The sequence below is a fragment of the Colias philodice genome, chromosome 25, assembly GCF_061535455.1.
Source record: "Colias philodice isolate Cphi_HAF_F1 chromosome 25, ilColPhil1 Martin Lab GWU primary, whole genome shotgun sequence".
Lineage (NCBI taxonomy): Eukaryota > Metazoa > Arthropoda > Insecta > Lepidoptera > Pieridae > Colias > Colias philodice.
The window spans coordinates 1,926,572-1,946,224 of record NC_143110.1 but is presented as its reverse complement, the minus strand read 5'-3'; the positions used below and the strand labels follow the sequence as shown (position 1 = coordinate 1,946,224).

Here is a 19,653-nt window from a genome sequence, read left to right as displayed (position 1 = left end):
AATTCAATGATAAATAGGACTAATTTAGCCAATAAAGATTCCAAGTTCCAACCATCTCGAAAGATAATTTAAATCAAATACTAGAAAATACCAGTAAATACACGCCAAAGGTAGTTAGATATTATCCTCCTTGGAAAACAGATTTTATTGACTATCCTGATTGCTACTCAAACAATCTAAATATTATTTGCCCAAAGGTAGATGAGATTTTTGTATGTGAAGGTAGAAGGAAAACGTTTCTACCCGCAATAGAAAGTAGTTTTTATAATATATCGATTTAGGATTGATTTCTTGAAGGCAATTATAATATAGTTTGCCATATAAAGAAAGAACGAAGATGTAAATTTTCGTAACTAGTATCTCTGTATCTAGTATTTTATGGTAGTTTAGTAGCTGCACGCCTTATAGACTACAGGCCCATGTTGAAAAAATTATGGGTCATCAGGTGACCTATATAGGTATACGCCATTTGTACCTCTACATTTTGAATGGTTTTATTTTACTTTTATTCTATAAGACTTTTGTACAATAAAGAGTAAATAAATAAACATACATTATATAAGGTTTGCATACTCCAATCAGCATTTACACAAAAATTCAATCAAAACCTACCAAAATATATTATTTTATCTGCGTTTCGATATTGTCAGAGCTCGAAAAAAATCCTTTTCACACATGACCTGTGAAATCTTTGATCCAATTTATCAAAACAATTTTCACATGTGTTTTTTTAGCGTTCCGTACCGAAATGGTGAAACATGATCAAACGGGACTCTATTACTGAGACTTTGCTATCCGTCTGTCTGTTTATCTATCTGTCTGTCCAGTCAGGCTGTATCTCATATTTGTAGAAAGTTATTGAAATTTTCAGAGATTGTGTATTGTTGATGCCGCTACAGTAACAAAATAATATTAAAAAATACAGGTGAAGCACCGGTTGGCACGGACATAAATTGGATGGGTGAAAATAATACTTCAAATACTACCTACATACAGTATTATATTATTATCTGTGCTTGCTTATTTGTACGGAACCCTCAGTGTCGCGAGTTCGACTCGCACTTGACCAATTTTTTGGAGTTTATTTAAACTTGTATGAGGGTTTTTGTTCCATGTGGCGTTTGATGAACAGTATTGTTAGGTTTCACGTGGGAGATACGTGATAGAATGTTCTAGAATAAACTATGGCTTTTCGAGAAGTATAAGAAAATACTGTTTTCAATGTTGGTACTGGTTGTTGTAACATTGGTTACAACAATGTGCTTTTTAATGAATCATAATCACAAGTAATGTATATGTTATCGCTATAGCATTAGTAGATAATTGTTTTCTTTGATGTGTAAATAGGTGACCTACTTTTTTTGGAAATTAATAATAGTAAAGTATACTAATATTAAAGCTGAAGAGTTTGTTTGTTTGTACGCGCTAATCTCAGGATCTATTGGTCCGATTAGAAAAATTATTTTGGTGTTAGATATCTCATTTATCGACGAAGGCTATAATATAATATTATCATGCTAAGACCAAAAGGAGCGGAGCAATGCGGGTGAAACCGCCGAGCACAGCTAGTTTGGAATATTTACGCTTCATTCAAAAATCGAGCCTTTAATTAACTGCGCCACATTGTCTATGTTTAAGTATATTTCATAATAATAGGTTTTCAGAGACAAAAATAAGCGATTATTACCATTTTATTTTGGTATAAAACCTCATACAACTTAATGGTACAAATATTCGGCGCCAATATTCCGCGAACGCGTGGGCAATTGACGCCATTTTATATCATAAAAATGCACACAACCTATAACACTAAAACTTAACTAGTATCATATTCACGACTTTACTCTTATACGTTTTATTCTCTCCCAAGTATATATTATATATCTATACTAATATTATTAAGCTGAAGAATTGGTTTGTTAGCGCTTAGTTCAGGAACCATGTGTGCGATAAGAAAAATATTTTATTGATAAAATATAGCGTCTATTTATCGAATAATGCTATGCTATGAAGCTAATAAAAGATAAAAATAATCTTATTTTCCACGTACAAAAATTTGAAAATAATTATACCCAAGTGAAGTCGCGAGCTTCAACTAACTTAAAAAATTAAACAGGAAAATCCTAACAATCATTATTATTACCGGAAAAATTAACAATGGAGCATAATCTTAAGAAATGTCCCCTTAATAATTTTTCCATTGAAATGTGTCATGACAAAACTCCCAAGACGAACATTTTTATAGCTCAGTTTAATTGGTCGAAGTAACAGAGACGCTGAAATATATTCCCCTAAGATGTATTAATACCATAGCTTACTACGTGAGTTGAAATATGTTCTAACTAGCTTTCCGCCCGCGGCTTCGCCCGCGTTTTCAAAGAAACACCTGTTCCCGTAGGATTTCCGGGATTAAACCTATCCTATGTCCTTTCTCGGGTATCAAAATATCTCTATACCAAATTTCATGCAAATTGGTTCAGTAGTTAAGGCGTGATTGAGTAACAGACAGACAGACAGAGTTACTTTCGCATTTATAATATTAGTATGGATTTTAAGACAAGAGTTATAACTTTAAATCCCTAAATTATGTACCTACTAACGTTTATGTGACGTTTTTTGGTTTGAATGGACCATGGATTTTTTTATCGCACCAAAACTTTAGAAGATAATGTTTAAGCTACGCAACGGATGTTGATGCGTTTTTTTTTAATACATGTGGTCTAAGATCCGAACATAAGGCGAAATTCAACGGCGTGATAATAGAATGAGACCAATTTTATAATTAATTTAGTCTATTAAAAAATGTATTAAAAATGGGTTGACTGGGAAAATCCTGGACAGGACATTTTTAATGAATTTAAAAAAAAACATTTTTTTTAATTAATTGCAGTATCAAGATAATAAAAAAAAATATAATAGACTTAAAGTATGAAACCTACAGAATGTGCAGTCATAGTTTTCTAATATTTACCGGGACAAACGGCTAGGTTGGTATAAACAGGTATGTCGGTACCAGTTACTTTCACTTGATAGGATAATGAAAAAAAAAATTATGTCAGCACTGTTTTATTACAAAATTGTTTTATTATCTCGAAACTGCAATTAATAAAAAATAAAAATAAATAAAAAAAATTTAATTCATTAAAAATGTCCTGTCCAGGATTTTCCCAGTCAACCCATTATTAATACATTTTTTAATAGACTAAATTAATTATAAAATTGGTCTCATTCTATTATCACGCCGTTGAATTTCGCCTTATGTTCGGATCTTAGACCAATGATTCTCGAAGTAGCTTTAAGTATTTAATTTTCTAAGTATAATACAAAGCGGCTGAAGTGGGGCCGAAAAGCTAGTCATGCTTGATGCTACGAAAGAAAAAGGTCAAATGAATTCAAATGCTATTTATAAATTTTAACTGCCAGAACTCCTAAGCAAAACTCTAAAGTCAGAAGACAGAAGATGATAATTAGGCAATTCTGTATAAATAATTCAATTAGATGAATTTATGAACAGCAATCATGTTATAAACGTTTTAGAGTCTGTCTAAAAAGTCAGTTTACATGGGTAATTTAATTATAAATTTAAAAACTTATACTGGTAACCCTGCAGGTGCTGTCAAAATTATAAATTATAACCTAGCTTTTCTCTATTTTTTTAGATTTTCCTGTTTAATATTCGTATAAAATGCCAAAACCTTTGAGCAGTAGTGCGAGGGAGATAATTTACAAGGTTATTAAGTTTTGTCAGCGTGAAAAAGCAGAACAAAGAGATTTGGTGAACAAAAACAAAGTTACAGAAAGAGTATCCGCCATGACCGGTATGTAACACTAGTTGATACTTGTATTTATTTATTTTTTCTTGTAATTTATATGTAATTAAGTACTAAAATTTGCAAAGGTGTGATTGTTTGTTAATTGTTTCCTCACACAGAATATGATTTTTCAGGTGTTTCAAGAGTGACTTCGGCTCGTATTAAAAAAAAGCTAGCGTAAATAACGGAGTATGGCGCACGCCTGGAAAAGGTCGTGGTTCAAAAAATAGACGCCCTTTGAAAATCAATTTGGATGACTTTGATAAATTCAATTCAATTTCTAATTGCATTGACTCTGCTTTGTTTTGTTTATTCAAGTCAAAGTTAATAAATGTATGTACATTATGCTCTGAAGTGTTTTTTTATTTGTTGACTTTTCCTGTAATCCTGTACCTACCTCAAATATTTTTAAATCACTTATCATATTTTAATATTTTTATCAAATTTTAATATAAATATTTTTATTCTAATGTATCTAGATTGTACGTATAAACTATACATTAATTGCAGTGTTGCTAGGTTGCGTTTTAAAATTACCCTTTAAATTACCCATGTAAACTGACTTTTTAGACAGACTCTATCTTCTTGGAATGCATACCCATTTTCAACATAATAAACTAAATACTAAAGCGTATTTAGAATATTATAATAAACTCGTACTGACAGTAAATTCAGTTGTAACTGAATTATGCAAGGTTAATGAGGAGAAGCTTCCTTTGATATCTATTTCAATCCTCAGAGAATGCTTTCTGTATCATTTCAAATTAATACTGAATAAGAATAATTTAACATTTTATGAACAATTTTTATTAATAAAATATCTCTGTTTAACATTACTCTATGGTAGGTACTTATGTGCAAATTAATGGCTCTGTAAAACATTCATACTCTGTGTTACCTTTATTTACGACTACAGTCATAATAAGTTTGTTATAATCAAATCATACCATTTTATTGCACAACAGAGCGGCAAGAAAAGTATTTATGAACTTAACATAATATAATATGCTCTAACAAATAAATTTCGCAATTAAAATGCAACTCTTGTGTATTTTTAAGGAAATAAAAACTTTATAAACATAATTAAAATATTATATCTGTTACATAAAGGATCTGTGTATATTGTCCATAATTTTTGTTGTTTATATTTCATTCTAATATTATTTGTAATACTACAAATTTCGTCTATTTTAAGAGGAAAATATCAACACTATTTTCACCTAGTTTCTTAAGTCCTAGGAATCCAGAAATCCGATATTACCCAACAAAGTTCAAACTTCTGGCAGCGGACTGACAGGTTTGCAGTGGTGGAGTACGCTTCATAATATATTATTATGTTTTATGCTTGTTTTAAGAAAGTAATAGAGCTTATTAGCGGTTCTTTTCGGTGGAAATAGTATTACAAATCAATGATAGATTTTTTTGCTTACGACTAACAAAAAAGCATGGAGAAAAAATCTACTGACTGTGACTTAAACAGAATATCAAAATATTCACAAAGAAGCAATGTTTAAAAAAGAAAAATAATTGTAGGTACTGTGGTGTGTAAATAAATGTTTCTTTCTTTGTTTACTCCTTTCTTTCTTTCTTTATTTCTAGTGCATACTGTCTCTGTTATTCCACGAGTATACACTATACACTATACAGGTCTATTATTTTATGCAAAGTCTCTACGAGAACACATAAGAATTTAGGAAAGTAATAATTAATTTATGCCTCTGAGTTCCCTCTCAGAGACAATTAACGTTCAGTAATTAAGTTAGTTAACACATTTAATATTCATTTATTAAATACAAAAAGGACTAACAACCTTTCGCAAAAGATTTACCAAATGAATTGGATTTCAATCATTTTCCTCAATCATATACAAAGACTAGCTGTACTCCGCGGTTTTACCCGCATTGCTCCGCTCCTTTTGGTCTCCATATAGCCTTTCTTGATAAACGACTAACAGTGAAATATTTTTCAAATCGGACCCGTGGTTCCTGATATTAGCGCGGTCAAGCAAACAAACAAACTCTTCATATCTATAATCTATTATATAATAAAAATGAATCGCAAAATATGTTGGTTAGAGCATAACTCGAGCATAACTGCTGATTTCGTTCTTTTTTTAATATTCCTTGAAGTGCGAGGATGGTTCTAATAGAGAGAAAACGTAAACATGTACCACGGGCGAAGCCGGGGGGACCGCTAGTATAAGTATAGATATTCAAAGAAAAACTCACAAATATCATCACAACATTAGACGAAGCTAAGGATTCATAAACGCAACATTAACTAAATTAGTGAATTTCATGAGGAAACTACGTCATAAGTAACAAAGACATTGTGTTTGTTTAAAAAGCGACTCTATTTGCTTTGTTGTGTTTTTAATAAAAATGGTGAAGCTAATGGAACTCGTTCTAGAGGTGTGATATTATATTATCTCTCATTATAAAGCTTTGCAGGCTTGTAATATCATCTGTATTATGTTACTTTGGGTTTTTCTTGCAGTTCATAATTTTATCATTCTCTCAAGATGAGGTTTTTCTCACTGAAACATTTGTTTATTTAATAACTTGTAGCGATCCTAATTCTGATAGTGAAGTCCCATGTCCCCTAGTGGGGTAAGGGGCAGATGCATTATACATCTGTTTCACTGATCGATTTTCTTTTAGGGACAAGTAGGTGATCAGCCTTCTGTGTCCTACCAGACCGAGACATTTTTTTTTCTTCGTCTCCACCGGGAATCGAACCCAGGACCCCTCGGTGCTACGCTCACGCGTCAACCACTGTACCAAGGAGGCGGTCTGGCGGCCTAATTCTGATGATGGATCGAAAAAAATGGCCACCAGTTTCAAAGCAGTTTCGGCAGACAGAAGAAGTGAATAATTTTTGATTATTCATCCGATAGCATCTCAGAAGACATAATATTTATATTACACTCAGGGCTGATTTTTCAATCCTTGGTTAATACTTATTCGTCGAATAACGTATTAAACTACCAATTCAAAAATGTATTATTTGCCTGTATTTGACAATTTACGGGTGACATTTTAATGTTATCGTGTAATGCTTTATTGGGCGAATAAGTTTTAACCATGGATTGAGAAATCGGCCCTTAGATTAACTAATATCATAATATTATGCTTAGATCAAGGATTGGTCTCCGCGCGCGCGCTACGCGCCAGAGACCAATCCTTAATCTAAGCTAATATGTTAATTTAAATATACATCTGCACAGAATATTGGTAGAATTATGCTTAACATCTCTTAAGAAAAAAATACTCTGTCCTTTTCTCCTAGTAATTTTGTCTCTTTCAATCCTGGACATATTTCACAAGTAACCGGCTGTAACCACTGAGCCTATTATCCTAGTTTTGCGTGTTTAATTGCTCGTACTCGTAAAATATCTGGTATTCGATTAAAAACAGTCGCTCGAGAGACAAAAATTTCATTGAATTTTCCAATAGTTTATTTCGATTTATGACTGGGTAATTGGATGATTGCTATTAAAACGATTGAATATTTACGTAGAGTTAGTGTTTATTTACAAAATATACAATTATAAAAGTATGTGATTAAAATGATTGAACGATAATTTAAATTATTACAAAGAGAAATGCGAACAATAACATGTACACATTGTTTTATCGCTCTAAGCGATCTCTCCTTGCGAATTTCGTAAAAAACTTCAAAAATGTTTTGAAAACTTTCACTTCAAAACTTTTGTTGCGATATAGATTTTGAATGTTTTTCTTTGAAAAGTGACATTTATTAGGCTATTGTTAATTATTCACTATATTTAATACAACGTATACTGGGTACATTATGAAACATGCAATATAAAATATTTCTAAAAATAAACAAAACAGATGGTTTAATCACATCCACGTTCAAAGAGAATTATTAAAACTATAAAAATTCTCATTTCTCCATCTTAATTATTGAAATGAAAATAATCTATAAATTAAAGCTGTTTTCTCTATTTCTATGAAAAAATTTCAACACTTTTCAAAATTTTCACACTCATTATGAAATAATAATATTATATTGCCTTCCCTATTTTTCAGTCGGATATATTCCAATAAAACAGAATATCTTGATATATTTATAAAGCTATACAAACAGTTATTTTCACATGTAGGTATTATAAATTCAACCATATTTCCAATCAAAAATTTAAGTAAATAAATACTTTGATTATAAATCAGTTTGGATAACGAAAGTATTAAATACACAATGTTAACTACATATTTGTATTTTAGTATTTGTAGTATTTTGTAGTTTGTATTTTTCATAGTTAACTATGAATCAAGACTTTTGCTTGCAGAGGTTTGACTTAGAAGTTGGCATGATATTATCTATACTAATATTATAAAGCTGAAGAGTTTGTTTGTTTGAACGCGCTAATCTCAAGACCTACTGGTCCGAATTGAAAAATTCTTTCGGTGTTGGATAGCCCATTTATAGAGGAAGGCTATAGGCTATTTATCATCGCGCTAAGACCAACACAAGCGGAGCCACGCGGGTGAAACCGCGGAGCGCAGCTAGTATTTAAATATAGCCAGTTTATTACATTACTACATTAACTACTATAAATTTACGACAACATTTATATACACTACTATAAATACGGAATACCATCATAACACTCAAAATAGCTGACAAAATACCACAAATACTGTCACCAAATATAACTCCAAATCACCAAAATTATTTATACATTATGGCATATTAATGATTACTTTACGGTCACATTTATTAGAACATCTGTAAATATTATGGCAATAATAAAATGTTAATGTCACATGTGTTATTATCTGTAAAATACTGTTTATGTCGCATGATTATGAGTATTAGTCTTGGTATTAGTAATAAGGAATTTCCTCTATGATATTAGTTAAAGCCGGCTACTCACGTACCTGCCGCAGGGGCAATATTCGGACAATCTCGGTTGGTCGGCGGTCGGAGCAATTTCAGCTGTTCTCTAAATTGCCCCTGCTTGCCTATACACATCACAATTAAGGAGCGAATTTAGGGTCCAATTCCAATATTGCCCCTGCTGCAGGTAGGTGAGTAGCCGCTTTAAACTTGTGCTTCCAAGATAATCTTTTGGAACGAAGTTCCTTATCGCGCGGTACCCTGGCTAAGAGGGCTCAATCAATCAATAGCATTCCTACGTATATTTCATTTATTATTTAACTCCTAAATACTATTATTATGTACCGTATTAAATTGACCGCCTCCTTGGGCGTAGAACCGAGAGGCTCTACGCACGCAGGGGTTCGATTCCCGGTGGAGACGAAAATAATGTCTTGGTCTAGCAGGGCACGGAAGGCTGATCACCTACTTGTCCATAAAGAAAATCGATCAGTGAAACAAATGTATGCATAATGTATCTGCCCCTTACCCCACTAGGGGACACGGGACTTCACACACCATGAATTAAGACGGGGCGAACCGCTAGTTTTTTTAAATCCAAGGTTAAACTATTTATTAATAGATATGTATCTACAAAAATAATACTTCCTTCTATAAATATTTTCTAATTTATTATTTCCAGTATGTTTTATAATCGTTTATATTGTGACAAGTGTCGGTAGTATATCATCGTGATTTTGTATTTAATTCCCAAGTTATTTATATAACACAAGAAAAAAAATTTCATATTATTTCTAAGAATAAACGTCTACAAACTACGTTAAACATTTTAGTGTTTACGGAATAAAACGAGTAAAATCCTTAGTAATATTAAAGGATGTTTCTTAGCTGGAATAAACTAAGTTTGTTTTCACTTATTAATAGAATAAATGCGAAAATGTGTATGTTTGTTCTTCTTTCACGTCGTAACTAAGCGAGTTAAGTAATCGTATGATTTATGTATCAAGAGATATTTTAATGGTAGGAAATTACATAGTCTATTTTTACCGCGGTGAATATGAATTTCCTTTGACAGAAAGCTTGTCTAATAAATAAATCGCAAATACAATTAAAAATGAAATAACTTTATACATAAAATAATAAACAACTACCTATATTTTTCATTTAATATAGATCAAGTTCCTTGTAAATAGTATCATTAAAATGAATATCTTGCAAGATATAGACAATTTAAAATGATGTTCATTCGCGCAACGGGAGGTTGAAAGGGTTCATTTTATTTTGCATAATTTCAGGGTTATTACCTATATTGCGTTTTATTTTGGTTTTAAGAAACCTCGCTAACATTGTTCACAATAAAAATATTCTGTAGCTATAATTTTCTATAACTCATAGCAAACAAAAAATATAAATAAAAAAATAAGAACTTCAAATAATCACTAATACGCGGTGTTAGTAGTTGAATTCCTCTGAAACGGCTTGACCGATACTCATGAAATTTTGTGTGCATATCGGGTAAGTCTTAGAATACGCAACGTAACGTTTGCCGAGTTAGCTAGTTAAGCTCCGTCACGCTGGAACCCGCTTTAAAAAAAACCTTACTTTTTTTCAGCCTATTTTACCTACAAACGATGCTAATAAATGTAGTATAGGTCAATTTTTTGTAGTCTTATTAGTTACTTAGAAAACATCATTGATATCGTTCGAAGTAAAAAATATAAATAGGAGCGTGTTGATTAGTTTTGGAATGGGTTCCAAATTGATTGTAGTTTATTGTAGTGGCAAGAAAATTCTTTATTTGCGTTGTTTTATCTCAAATTATTGCAAGAAGGTCACAATAACAAGATTTTAAAAAATAAATAACACTTGTTCAAAAACTACAAACGATGCCAATAAATGTAGTATAGGTCAATTTTTTGTAGTCTTATTAGTTACTTAGAAAACATCATTGATATCGTTCGAAGTAAAAAATATAAATAATAGCGTGTTGATTAGTTTTGGAATGGGTTCCAAATTGATTGTAGTTTATTGTAGTGGCAAGAAAATTCTTTATTTGCGTTGTTTTATCTCAAATTATTGCAAGAAGGTCACAATAACAAGATTTTAAAAAATAAATAACACTTGTTCAAAAACTACAAACGATGCCAATAAATGTAGTATAGGTCAATTTTTTGTAGTCTTATTAGTTACTTAGAAAACATCATTGATATCGTTCGAAGTAAAAAATATAAATAACTAATAGCGTGTTGATTAGTTTTGGAATGGGTTCCAAATTGATTGTAGTTTATTGTAGTGGCAAGAAAATTCTCTATTTGCGTTGTTTTATCTCAAATTATTGCAAGAAGGTCACAATAACAAGATTTTAAAAAATAAATAACACTTGTTCAAAAACTACAAACGATGCCAATAAATGTAGTATAGGTCAATTTTTTGTAGTCTTATTAGTTACTTAGAAAACATCATTGATATCGTTCGAAGTAAAAAATATAAATAACTAATAGCGTGTTGATTAGTTTTGGAATGGGTTCCAAATTGATTGTAGTTTATTGTAGTGGCAAGAAAATTTTTTATTTGCGTAGTTTCATCTCAAATTATTGCAAGAAGGTCACAATAACGAGATTTTAAAAAATAAATAACACTTGTTCAAAAACTACAAACAATGTAGTTGATTGTAGCTAAACTCATATGTTTGTAGTGGCTGCTGAACCCCTGTAAGCAATAAAAAACAAAAAATTTAGTGTTCAATAAGTTAATATATTCAAAACAATTATGAGCCTTGGATTTCGTGTCGTTTGTAGTTTTAGAAAAAAAAAATATTCATGCTCATACATACATCCTCGCACACGTGCGTGTTTGTGTATGCGTGTGGGAGTTTCTTAATTTAGTGTACATTAAATTGCACATGATATATGTTAAAAAAAAAAAAAAGAGTTGGATATCTTTAATGTTCAGTAGTTTGCTGTTCAATGTTACAAAGTCACTTAATAATCCGAAACTGCTGAGACGACAAAAGTAATTAAAATGAAATAATGGATAAATTCCATCCGAAACGAAAAAAAACTCAAAATAGTGCAATATAAAAAATTGGAATGAATATTGTCATTTATCGTTTATTGTAGTACTGGTAAAATAATTTATCCTCTAAAATAACTTCAAGAAAAATCAGATAAAACTAGCCAAATTGTAGTGGTATTTTGTATTGTATCAAATGACACTGGCATAAAAACTACAAACGATATGAACAATTGTCACAGTACCTTTATATGTATGTCTTGCTTATTACTGATTATAAGTGCGAATGAATAAATCTACTTAGTGTTTGATAGAGTGATACATTTTAAGACGTTAGAAAATAGAAAAGGAAATCGTTCGTAGTTTCACAGTTTGTCTTCCGACAGCATACCTTTACTTATACATATGTATATGGACATTACCGATTAAATATAAGCGTGCGTACACAAGTTTACAGTTACTATAGTGCCTACAGTAAATGTAGCATCGATTATATACCTCAAAATATAAATTCAAAATCGTTGGACTTACAAGTATGTGCTGTTTTTCGTATTAAAAAATAATGACAGCCAACTATACACGGACTTTCGTAAGTATTGAAAACTTGAGCTGCAAATGAGTTGAATTTTTAATTATAATTTCTGAAAGTGTAAAACTTTTTGATAATTGAAAATTGTTAATCAATAATCAGAGATTGTTATTGTGACCTTCTTGCAATAATTTGAGATAAAACAACGCAAATAAAGAATTTTCTTGCCACTACAATAAACTACAATCAATTTGGAACCCATTCCAAAACTAATCAACACGCTATTAGTTATTTATATTTTTTACTTCGAACGATATCAATGATGTTTTCTAAGTAACTAATAAGACTACAAAAAATTGACCTATACTACATTTATTGGCATCGTTTGTAGTTTTTGAACAAGTGTTATTTATTTTTTAAAATCTTGTTATTGTGACCTTCTTGCAATAATTTGAGATAAAACAACGCAAATAAAGAATTTTCTTGCCACTACAATAAACTACAATCAATTTGGAACCCATTCCAAAACTAATCAACACGCTATTATTTATATTTTTTACTTCGAATGATATCAATGATGTTTTCTAAGTAACTAATAAGACTACAAAAAATTGACCTATACTACATTTATTAGCATCGTTTGTAGGTAAAATAGGCTGAAAAAAAGTAAGGTTTTTTTTAAAGCGGGTTCCAGCGTGACGGAGCTAGCTAGTTATACTATAATCTGTGCTATATAAACCTAAAATATTACATGTTATTTTCATGAATTACAACAATTTCTGAACAGCTCTTTCTTCTTAAAACATTCGAAACATAATGAATAAATATAAAATTTAACATTGTTATAACACAAACTAAAATCCAAATCCATCAAATACAATAGAAATAAAACCAAATTGTCACATGGTGGCCTTTACCACAACCCTTTTCTTTTATCTATGGACAAAGGAATTGACATTTTGACGTTTCTAATATTCCCGCGTTATTTTATTCATTCATTGTCACAAGGATATTTGTCTATGATTTGATTTCTAATCTCATAATTCCTAAACTAAGTTTTCATTCGACCTCTGTTTAAATAAATGTAGGCTTTGATTACATTCAATTAGAGAGTAATAGGAATTATCTGGAGATATTTCTTAAGTACATAATAATAAATTGTCTGTTCACGATATAATTAAAAAAACTGTTAATTATTTTAACTTTACAAAACCACATTTTATCCGAGTAATATTATATTTTAATTTTTTCAAATGGTTACTATTTGAAATCCATCTTAACGAACAACATTAACTTAATATTAACCCTTGGCATGCCTGGTAGGGTCTGTCAGACCCACACCAACGCGCAAACTGTTGTAGTTCGTTTAAATTTGAATTTCGCGCCTCACCGTTTTTAGTAGCTGGCCGTTACTAACCACGGAATGGCCTCCACCCGCTTCCTCAGCCCGAGGCGAGCTACGAGCGTAAAAGGACGTGCTTAAAGTGCGTGCGGGTCCCACAGACCCCACCAGGCATACGGCGTGACTTTATTTTGTGAGTATTTATTTTTCTTTTTTCTTATAAATATTGGAATTTGGCGTTAAATAATATTAGTTTGTACATTACATTATCCTATTTTATTGTTTTTTTCAGTTTAATCATGAATAAACAACTAACAGACGAGGATATACTTAGCTAGTTTATTATTCTAAGAGTTGGATGAGGAAGACTTAGTTGCATTTGATTGAGGAGGAGGAAAATGATGCAGGCTCCACCACTTTGGATACTGAAATGGAGGTGCCTCTGTCCATCCATTAGTACATTTGTGAGACATGTAGTTGTCACATTTGTCTTGACCAGTCGATTTTTCAATGCGCAAAGTGTTACCAAACCAAAGCTTTACAAAGTGTAAATGCAAGTGATGAAGACTAATTATTTTGTAATTTATATTAAGTATATGATAGTGCCTTACACTGGATTAAAGTCTGATTATGATCTCATTACTTTTGATACTAATTATATGTTAACAAAGTTATAGTCACGAAATGTTGCTTAAAAATGTGAGTTAAAGTTTAATTTCAAATATTTTAATAAAGTTGATTAATTTCTAATGTGATTTCTTTTACAATCTCTTTTTTGCCCTTTAAGCATGCGTCTTGAATCATTAAATCATCTTACATAATAAAATTTATAGAAAAAAATACCATTTTGAAATCGGGGTCTGAGAGACCCACCAGGCATAGAGTGTAACTTATGCCCACCAGGCATGCCAAGGGTTAAAAAAGCACACTCAAGCCTCATTTCGTAGTTATGCCATAAACAGACACACAAACGCATATACATGAACATAATGTAAGAGGTAATAAGAACCTCTTTTTCGTGGGTGTCTCATAAAGCTGTACCGTGGTCCGTGGCAATCAGAATTTCCAATTATCTACGGAAATAGAATTCAAATCTACCAGCAAACGAGCTTAGGCGTTTTAATTATTAAATAATTTTTATCTATACTAATATGAAAAAGCTGAAGAGTTTGTTTGTTTATTTGAACGCGCTAATCTCGGGAACTACTGGTCTGATTTGATAAATTCGTTCGGTGTTTGATAGCTCATTTATCGAGGAAGGCTATCCATACTTCCATACTAATATTATAAATGCGAAAGTAACTCTGTCTGTCTGTCTGTTACTCAATCACGCCTTAACTTCTAAACCAATTTGCATGAAATTTGGTATAGAGATATTTTGATACCCGAGAAAGGACATAGGCTACTTTTTACCCCGGGACATAGGATAGATTTATCCCGGAAATCCCACGGGAACGGGAACTATACGGGTTTTTCTTTGACTGCGCGGGCGAAGCCGCGGGTGGAAAGCTAGTAGGCTATATTATATTATCACGCTACAGCTAGTGTGGTATAAATGTGCGTTATTCAATAACTAGATTTCCGCCCGCGGCTTCGCCCGCGTTTTCAAAGGAAAACCCGCATAGTTCCCGTTCCCGTGGGATTTCCGGGATAAAACCTATCATATGTGTTAATCCAAGTTACCCTCTATATGTGTGCTAAATTTCATTGTAATCGGTTCAGTAGTTTTTACGTGAAAGAGTAACAAACATCCATACATCCATACATCCATACAAACTTTCGCCTTTATAATATACATATATTAGATTAAGATGTATGACGTATTTATAACAATTTTATTGATTGAATTCATATGAGTGAAATGCGACATGAAAGTATGGTTGCAATGCAAGCGAAGCCACACGTGGAAAGCTAGTATAAAATAATTATTATGCCGAAGAACTAACCTATGTTTTATAAACGACAATATTATATATAATTTAACTGTGGCATATTTTCATTATACTATTATAAATAGGTTATCTGTTTGTTATGCTTTTTTTACTAAAAATTTTGCACTCCGGTTTCACCTCTTGCTGATATATCACTCTTATTTCCTATTAGAAACTTTTTAACGTAAATTTTCATAGATCACAATCGTCATTTAACTTACAGATAATCTAATTAACTCGTAATTGTTATAAGAAACTAGCGGTCCGCCCCGGCTTCGCCCGTGGTACATAATATTTACGTTTTCTCTACATAAGAACCATCCTCGTACTTCAAGGAATAAAATAAAAAAAGAATTATCGAAATCGGTTCAGCCGTTCTCGAGTTATGCGCTTACCAACACATTTTGCGATTCATTTTTATATATAAGACTAGCGGTCCGCCCCGGCTTCGCCCGTGGTACATGTTTACGTTTTCTCTACATAAGAACCATCCTCGTACTTCAAGGAATATAATAAAAAAAGAATTATCGAAATCGGTTCAGCCGTTCTCGAGTTATGCGCTTACCAACACATTTTGCGATTCATTTTTATATATAAAGAAAATGTATAAATAAATAGGTATAAATGTGCGTTATTCAATAACTAGATTTCCGCCCGCGGCTTCGCCCGCGTTTTCAAAGGAAAACCCGCATAGTTCCCGTTCCCGTGGGATTTCCGGGATAAAACCTATCATATGTGTTAATCCAAGTTACCCTCTATATGTGTGCTAAATTTCATTGTAATCGGTTCAGTAGTTTTTACGTGAAAGAGTAACAAACATCCATACATCCATACATCCATACAAACTTTCGCCTTTATAATATACATATATTAGATTAAGATGTATGACGTATTTATAACAATTTTATTGATTGAATTCATATGAGTGAAATGCGACATGAAAGTATGGTTGCAATGCAAGCGAAGCCACACGTGGAAAGCTAGTATAAAATAATTATTATGCCGAAGAACTAACCTATGTTTTATAAACGACAATATTATATATAATTTAACTGTGGCATATTTTCATTATACTATTATAAATAGGTTATCTGTTTGTTATGCTTTTTTTACTAAAAATTTTGCACTCCGGTTTCACCTCTTGCTGATATATCACTCTTATTTCCTATTAGAAACTTTTTAACGTAAATTTTCATAGATCACAATCGTCATTTAACTTACAGATAATCTAATTAACTCGTAATTGTTATAAGAAACTAGCGGTCCGCCCCGGCTTCGCCCGTGGTACATAATATTTACGTTTTCTCTACATAAGAACCATCCTCGTACTTCAAGGAATAAAATAAAAAAAGAATTATCGAAATCGGTTCAGCCGTTCTCGAGTTATGCGCTTACCAACACATTTTGCGATTCATTTTTATATATAAGACTAGCGGTCCGCCCCGGCTTCGCCCGTGGTACATGTTTACGTTTTCTCTACATAAGAACCATCCTCGTACTTCAAGGAATATAATAAAAAAAGAATTATCGAAATCGGTTCAGCCGTTCTCGAGTTATGCGCTTACCAACACATTTTGCGATTCATTTTTATATATAAAGATAATGAAAGAAGATGTAAATGCTACCTTCACATTTTCTTATGAATTATTATTTTAAACACTTAACTGTGAAGCTGCCAACAAAATTATATCTCCCATGGCCTAAATATTCCAATTACATCTAGGTGTGTCCCCAAAGTACCAGAATGTACTTCCCATGTTATCAGAAATCACTTCAATTAGATATGTGGTTTATTTGTCGAGTCAAAATCACGATTGCTTAATTAAGAGAGGCTTTCATACCGACTTGATAAAAGGAGGATTTTGTTTTCGTTTAGACCTATAATACGTGAAGATATAATATTATATTTATTTAGTATCGAATAAGTAAATAGGTACTTATTATTTTTAAAAGCAAGTATCTGTATTACATAAGAGCGGACCTACATACAAATATGCTACATTTTTTTAAACTATTAATAAAATTCTGTTATAAATATATTTCATTAAAATCAGTTCAATAATTTAAAATGTAGGTACCTACTTTAAAAAAAATGAATATGTTTAATTTGTTGGTATCTAGATAGAATATATTTGGCAACTCTTTTAAAGAAGGTTTCAATTTCGAATTCGGTAAATATGTTGAGTAAATTACTTGAACAGCTTTTAAAAATGGGAAAAAGTGCTATGAAATTATATTTTTTTCTGGGAACAAGAAATTTTTAATCATAATTATAAACTAATAATATATTACGATGGTTGATAACTATAAAAAATCATATTAGTAATTTACTACAGAAATTTAATTAACTTCCTAAATACTTAATCAAATTAAAATGAAACAACAATAGACACCAGAATGATATTATCTTCAAATATTAAAACTGAATGAATGACGCCATTCTTTTATTGTTTTGTCATTATGAAAAAAACATAACACATAAGGAGAAACAATAGTATTAAGTATTAGGTTATGTTTGATTTATTTTATAAATAATTCTAGATATTCCTACACAAAATATTCATAAATCCTTTAAAAGGCATCGAAAACTCCAATTGAATATTCAATATTATGAAAATAATGCAATTGCAATCTTTGCTTCGCAGTACGAATACTATTTATTTTTATTTATTCATTCCTACCACAATATCTAAAATAAATAATACGTTTATAAACTTACCCACTGCGTTAAAAATGTTAAAAACTTTTTAACTTCACACTACACAAATTATCATTGACACATAATAATAAAAAAACACAATAAAAACTACACAATTTTGTCTATACAAACTTTTTTAATCGAATAGCGTTCGAAATTCGAATGTTACAGCGCGCGAATCGTGGCGGCTTTCAGCCATGCGCTACCAACCGCACGACGTTTAGAACTGTTTTCCCGCGCTCGTTCGCGCCAGAAACGGCTACAGATTAAACAGCTTACTGAATTACAGATGCAAAATTGCGGACTATGATTGATAGGGCGTTGAATATTAACACAAAAAGTGAACCTTTGTATAAAGTTTATGCTCGAATGATGAATCAGTGTTCGTAGTTTCGACGCTTACATGGAAATATACTTAGATTTAATTTCATGGAGTACTAGACAAAATAAGTAGGTAACTATTTACTCATAAAATAAAAATAATAAAATGAACTATTAATTATTTTGAGTAAAATATAAAATTATACTTACGCTTATTTAAGTTTTGTTTGAACTAAAGATCAGATGAAAAATATCTCAATTCCTAGACGAAATTTTTGTATTTATCTATAGTAGCCGGGGCGGACCGCTAGTATTTTATAAGTTAAGAGGGGTTATAGGCGGTCAGCGATTCAGCTATTCGCGTCTGAGGAGGGGTGAGGGGGTCCGCGTTTAGTATGGAATCAACGTGCTCGAAACTAAAAATTGTAAGCGCCATTCACATTTTTATCAAAAAGTGAATGAAAATATTTAGTATTTTCTAAATCTAAAACAGTCACGAAATCGAGAAGGTACCTATTTGTACCTTGTTACCTTGTTACCTATGTACCTATTTATGATTTTATACGAATTATTATCGTAAAATACGGTTGTAATGAGCACTTATAATATTTTAGAGATTCAGGATTTTTTTTATCGAGCCAAATTTTTCCAATCGTGTTTTGGAAACAGTCATGAGTCATCGCATGACACATACGTTCTGTTCTGTGATCTGTCAAATTTCAGTGTGAAAAAACTTTAATATTTTCAATTATAGCTCATATCAGTCCATTTTGCCGCTTTCACCTACTAAGGGCGCTTAATAGTGACATTAAATATTATTATTACAAAAGTTGTGTTATTATTAGTCTCGGGTTCGAACCCTGATGGAGAGTTGAAGTAATATTATTTAACAATGTAAATGAACCGATTTATAAATAAATTTCTGTTCAGCTGTTCTTGAGTTATTTATTGACTTTGTTTACATAGTAATTAAACTATTGTTAGGTACCTACTTAGTTAAAAAAAAATGTGTGCGTGTACTAATGTACACACGTAAGAAGTGAAACTTCTTTATGACCTTATTTTTCAAAAATAATTTACTATATGCAACTTAACAGAAATACGTCGAATCACGCGTGATAGAGATAAGAAAAAGATGGCGC

At 31.4% G+C, this 19,653-nt stretch overlaps 1 protein-coding gene across 2 annotated transcripts in view; it reads right to left on the bottom strand.

Annotated features, from left to right (window-relative positions):
* Nucleotides 1–18,384, bottom strand: part of LOC149477202 (orexin/Hypocretin receptor type 1-like) — a 111,527-nt gene extending 93,143 nt beyond the window's left edge. For both annotated transcript variants that reach the window (XM_089710582.1, XM_089710583.1), the window contains exon 1: nucleotides 18,212–18,384. The gene's annotated coding sequence lies outside the window, so the exon portion shown is untranslated. The remainder of the gene's footprint in view (nucleotides 1–18,211) is intronic.
* Between the last annotated feature and the right edge of the window lie 1,269 nt (nucleotides 18,385–19,653).